At 39.0% G+C, this 6116-nt stretch overlaps 1 long non-coding RNA gene across 1 annotated transcript; it reads left to right on the top strand.

Annotated features, from left to right (window-relative positions):
• Window positions 1-711: 711 nt before the first annotated feature.
• LOC138963860 (uncharacterized) lies at window positions 712-4791 on the top strand. The gene is made up of 2 exons (XR_011454945.1): window positions 712-3621; window positions 3983-4791. It is a non-coding gene; the product is annotated as an uncharacterized lncRNA (long non-coding RNA).
• Window positions 4792-6116: the final 1325 nt, after the last annotated feature.

Raw genomic sequence — 6116 nt, 5'->3', positions numbered from 1 at the left:
CTCAGGAGAGAAAAAGCATGCATGTAGTGAGTGTGGTGCTAGGTTTTCAACATCAGGATATTTAAAGCAACATATGGTAGGATACATGTTAAAGTATGCATGTTCAGAGTGTGATGCTGGGTTTTCAAGTTCTCGTACTTTGAACATACATGTAACCGTCTCGCACTCATGCAGACAAGTCGGTGTGATGATAGTCCGACTTCGCTTTTTATTCACCATAAGGCATAACGAATCACATGGAAAAAACCCTGAAACACATGTAAATAAAATAATGTAAACGTGGTGTTCCAGTACAATAAAGTTCTAAGATTGTAAATCAATAAATAATTAAATAGTTTACCTCATTTGATTCACATTAACATTAAAACAAATTACAGCTCTCACAAGTAAATGAAGTATGACATATACATCAAATATTCCATTTAGTTCAGCAACATTGCTTCACTGAGACATCGATACAAAACGGCATACACGTAAATATTATATGTATACAATGCAACCAATTTACAACATCAACATGTGAATCTGACATGCTGAGAATAATTTAACATGAACTCCATTCTTAAATAAAGAATGTCACACCGCAATAATAAATATCGCATACCTCAAAAATACTGTAGTTGTAGTTATGAGGGTTTCTCACTCCTCAGTCTGGCCAGGGTATAACCTACAAGCATTACATCGATTATTACTATGTGCACATCATATATATATGTAGACAATGAAAATAAATATCAAACTCAGGTATTACACAAGCCAACTCTTTGTTTCCAATAATAAAAATACATCATGTGCCTTCTTTCAGTAGCAATTGAGACTGACATTTCCCTAGACACATTATTCAAATAGAAAGTAACTTATGAACAACATGAACGCCATCAAAAATAAAGAAGCTGGCTCCAAACTAGTTTATGTTCACATTCCTTCTTTTCAACTAAATTCCAAAGCATTCAAACTGAACTAACTAAACTGGCATACAGTTATAATAAAACAACAGTCCTGTCATTCAATTCATTTAAGTCAATCTATTTACTAAAATAAAGCATTCATACTAGCATGATCTCACTTACCAAAACAGCAAAAGGAGTCTTGTACAGACAGGTTCAGGTGGTAACAAATGCAATGACACTGACAGGTGTCAGCATACCAAAAAATGCAGTGAGCTTAGTTCACTCAAAAAAGTAGTCTCCCAAGCCAACATTGGCAACTAAACTGCCAATGAGAGTACAGTTTGCAGCATAAGCCAATGAAAACTTGCCATACAAACAATAGGCACTTCAATGAAGCATATTTTAACAAATAATAATAATAAACAGGCAACTGATTCCTGCACAGGCACATGAAAAGATTATTCTTTTAAAGGACACAAACAAATGAAGTTATAAGTCAAAATATACTGCCTGCCACATACACATGTTCATACATTCAGGAGAGAACAAATGTGTGTGTACAGAGTGTAATTCTAGATTTACGATGTTTGCTATTTTGAAGAAACACATATTAATACACTCGGGAGAGAAAAACCATGCATGTACAGAGTGTGGTGCTAGATTTGTACGGTTGCATAGTTTGACGCAACACATGCTAACACATACAAGAGAGAAAAAGCATGTATGTACAGAGTGAAGTGCTAGGTTTTTATAATAAAGAATTTTAAAGCATCACAAGATAACACACACATGAGACTAAACGCAAGGATGCACAGACTGTGGTAGTTTGTACAAAACGTCTCAGAGTTTGAAGAGGCACATGTTAAAGCTGTCATCTATTTATGACTATTCGGGCCCACGAGTCTGAAAAGATAGCGCCAAGAAACCTGTACAGGTTTCTGTACAGCGAAGGCGGCATGACCGTTACACCTTCATTCAACCTTCATTTAAAATTCGCCGTTATTTTTGCAAACATGTTTCACTGAGTTGCATCACATATTTACATAGGGGGTCCTGATTTGGCCTATATGGTCCGCTGGACCCAAAAAGCAACAACTAACTAACTAACTAATATTTACGTTGCTGCCATATGCTTCATGCAGTGTCGTGCCTTTTGATGGCTGCGATATCTCTATTTACAATGTCAAAGAATCCCGCAGTGGGGCACTGCGGTTATGAAATTAAAAGCCCCTCCTGTTTTTGGAACCGCAGGAGCTTTCTAGTTTGCTGTTAGGTAGATTTTTGGTTCCTCTTTCCTGTCATGCTATCTTTTTCTTCATGAATTCTTTTCTTTTTTCTGCCTTCTTGCTCATTCACCTGTATTTTTTCCAAAAATCTCTTCTCTTGCCGCTTGTCTCGCGATTCATGTATAGTTTAATCTGTTAGTGTTCTGATGTAAGTCCAGCAGTAGATAGGTTAAGCCTATTTTAACATACTGGAAACTGGTAATCTTCCAGTAGGTATTAATTTAGTTTTACTAAAGCCTGCTGGGACACAAGTAATGGGTTAGTGCATTTGTAAACAGGAATCGCTTGACAAGTGGCCCCCTTCATCCCCCCCTTCCTCGTCCTGATATGGCTCTGCGTAGTCGGCTGGACGTTAAGCAACGGGAAATAAACAAACAAAAATGTCAAAGAACTGTAATTAAATCACTCTAAAACTCTGTGCAGTTCCATACAGCTATCAAAGAAAAAGTAATATTCACTTCTGAGCAATAGGTGGATAGAGGTATAGAATAGATGCTGTGTCAAGAATAGCATAAAATAAAATCATAATTTTTTCATCAATTATTACAATTGGCGCAGTAACCTAGTGGTTAGGACATACGTCCCGAAATCTCGAGGTCGTGAGTTCGAGTCTGTCGAGGCGTTTATTTTTTCCCCTTAATCCCTCTTGAAAATAAATTATGCTCAGCCCTGACATGAAGGAGAGAAAAAAACATGTAATTTAGAGATAAAATAAAAAAGGGAAATAAGCACTCTAAATGCATACGACATGTATAATAGATAGAGTAAGCGAGAGTTATTAGTTGAGGATGACAGTCGCTTTTTCATTTCAATGCTTTTAGGAGATTGGTTCCGTATAACTCTCGCGAACTCTATTACAGATGTAATATGCATTTAGAGCGCTTATTTCCCTTTGATTATCTGATCTCTAAATAGCGCTCTCAGTCTGCCTCATTAGTTTAAAATTATGTAATTTAGAGAGTGTGATTTTATTTCCTGCGTGCCTGGTTGTTTGAAGCAACACACGTTATCACAAACAGGAAAGACACCAGTGTGATGTTAGGTTCAAAATGTCTTGGCATTGAAATGAACATGTTAGGATGTACATGAGGCCTAGTTCGTAGGTTCAGGCTATAATTATGATGTGAAGTGTGTTATATCTTTTGTCTAGTCTCCCGCAGTGGGGCACTGCGGTTATGAAATTAAAGGCCCCTCCTGTTTTTGGAACCGCAGGAGCTTTCTAGTTTGCTGTTAGATAGATTTTTGGTTCCTCTTTCCTGTCATGCTCTCTTTTTCTTCATGAATTCTTTTCTTTTTTCTGCCTTCTTGCTCATTCACCTGTATTTTTTCCAAAAAACTCTTCTCTTGCCGCTTGTCTCGCGATTCATGTATAGTTTAATCTGTTAGTGTTCTGATGTAAGTCCAGCAGTAGATAGGTTAAGCCTATTTTAACATACTGGAAACTGGTAATCTTCCAGTAGGTATTAATTTAGTTTTACTAAAGCCTGCTGGGACACAATCCCGCAGTGGGGCACTGCGGTTATGAAATTAAAGGCCCCTCCTGTTTTTGGAACCGCAGGAGCTTTCTAGTTTGCTGTTAGGTAGATTTTGGGTTCCTCTTTCCTGTCATGCTCTCTTTTTCTTCATGAATTCTTTTCTTTTTTCTGCCTTCTTGCTCATTCACCTGTATTTTTTCCAAAAATCTCTTCTCTTGCCGCTTGTCTTGCGATTCATGTATAGTTTAATCTGTTAGTGTTCTGATGTAAGTCCAGCAGTAGATAGGTTAAGCCTATTTTAACATACTGGAAACTGGTAATCTTCCAGTAGGTATTAATTTAGTTTTACTAAAGCCTGCTGGGACACAAGTAATGGGTTAATGCATTTGTAAACAGGAATCGCTTGACAAGTGGCCCCCTTCATCCCCCCCCCCCCCCCCCCCCCCATCCTCGTCCTGATATGGCTCTGCGTAGTCGGCTGGACGTTAAGCAACAAATAAACAAACAAATGCTGGGACACAAGTAATGGGTTAGTGCATTTGTAAACAGGAATCGCTTGACAAGTGGCCCCCTTCATCCCCCCCTTCCTCGTCCTGATATGGCTCTGCGTAGTCGGCTGGACGTTAAGCAACAAATAAACAAACAAACAAACAAACAATTGTCTAGTGCAAAACCCATTTCATGCAGAACAGATAAAACTTAGTTTTCGCAATGAGTGTTTCAGTCTGTATGATATGCCGGGAGGATTTAAATGTTACTACTGCACGCACTATCATGATTTTATCCATGTCAGTATTTTTTTTAACATTTTTGTGTTGATGGCATTTACTGAGATTTTGTACAGGAATCATTTGTCCTTTCGCATTAACCCTTAGGCTGGTTGTCGCGACATATGTCGCGCTACTTTACATATACTGTCTCCTGGTTGTCACGACATACGTCGCGCTACTGGCTCAGTCTGTTTGGTCGGTTCCGATTACCTCCCATGGATGCGAAAACCTATATGACCGTTTTTCTTTATTTTTCTCTCTGTTAATTCACCAGTGGCTATGTAACATGTGTTACAGAATTGCACCAGTGTAAGGGTTAAACTGTCTCATGAAAATTCTGCACCAAAATATATAATTTTGCGTACTCTAATGCCTTTCAACAGTGACTTTGTGTATAGAGGGAAGTGTGTTTGTGTGTGTGTATATATGTGTGTGCATGTGTGTGTGATTTAATAGTCTTTCACAATACAATCTCTGCCGATTTTATTCCTTCACCTTCACAGTACTGGGCTATGATTTATTATGATACGATCAGATGCGGGTGAGAAAGACATGCTTTTGAGGCGTCTCCGGGCTGTCGCTTCAAGCTGCCACTATTTGTCCTGTGTTGAAGCCGCCATTATTTGTCCTGAGTTGAAGTCGGCGCTATTTGTCCTGAGTTGAAGCCACCATTATTTGTTCTTAGTTGAAGCTGTCACTATGTGTCCTTAGTTGAAGCAGCAAGTATTTGTTCTTAGTCGAAGCCGCCACTGTTTGTCCTTATTTGAAGCTGCTACTATTTGTCCTGAGTTGAAGCCACCATTATTTGTCCTGAGTTGAAGCCACTGGTTGAAAACGACGTTAAACACCAAATAAAGAAAGAAAGTTGAAGCCACCATTATTTGTCCTTTGTTGAAGCTGTCACTATTTGTCCTTAGTTGAAGGCACCATTATTTGTCCTTAGTAGCTGTCACTATTTGTCCTTAGTTGAAGCTGCCACTATTTGTCCTTAGTTGAAGCTGCCACTATTTGTCCTTAGTTGAAGCTGCCACTATTTGTCCTTAGTTGAATAACCCTTCGTGGTTGAAAACGACGTTAAACACCAAATAAAGAAAGAAAGTCCTTAGTTGATGCTGCCACTATTTGTCCTTAGTTGAAGCTGCCACTATTTGTCCTTAGTTGAAGCCACCACTATTTGTTCTTAGTTGAAGCTGCCACTATTTGTCCTGAGTTAAAGATGCCACTATTTGTCCTTTGTTGAAGCCGCCACTATTTGTCCTGAGTTGAAGCTGCCACTATTTGTCCTGAGTTGAAGCTGCCACTATTTGTCATTCGTTGAAGCCGCCAGTATTTGTCCTTAGTTGAAGTCGCCACTGATATGTCTTTTGTTGAAGCCTCCACTATTTGTCCTTAGTTCAAGCTACCACTATTTGTCCTGAGTTGATGCCGCTGTAGTGTCCTCAATCTGAAACTGGTTTCTGTAACTCACGCACACTGCACAGGTCTGCACATGTAGGCCTTGATCAAAAATCCGAATGGCTGGATTTCATAATTAGCTGTACTGTAAATCTGTTATGCAGATGTGTTGAAAATTTCCTTTCGATATCAGCTGTGTGTTTGATCATGACCACGCACGGCAATTATAGCAATATTCCTCCGTCGCCCCAGAGTTTTGCTTTGCATGTGACAGCACCCAGTCCATCTTTGCCTCCATTC

Source organism: Littorina saxatilis, linkage group LG4 (assembly GCF_037325665.1).
Source record: "Littorina saxatilis isolate snail1 linkage group LG4, US_GU_Lsax_2.0, whole genome shotgun sequence".
Taxonomy (NCBI): Eukaryota; Metazoa; Mollusca; class Gastropoda; order Littorinimorpha; family Littorinidae; genus Littorina; species Littorina saxatilis.
Note: the sequence above shows the minus strand (reverse complement) of the source record. Positions and strands in the feature narration are given on the sequence as shown.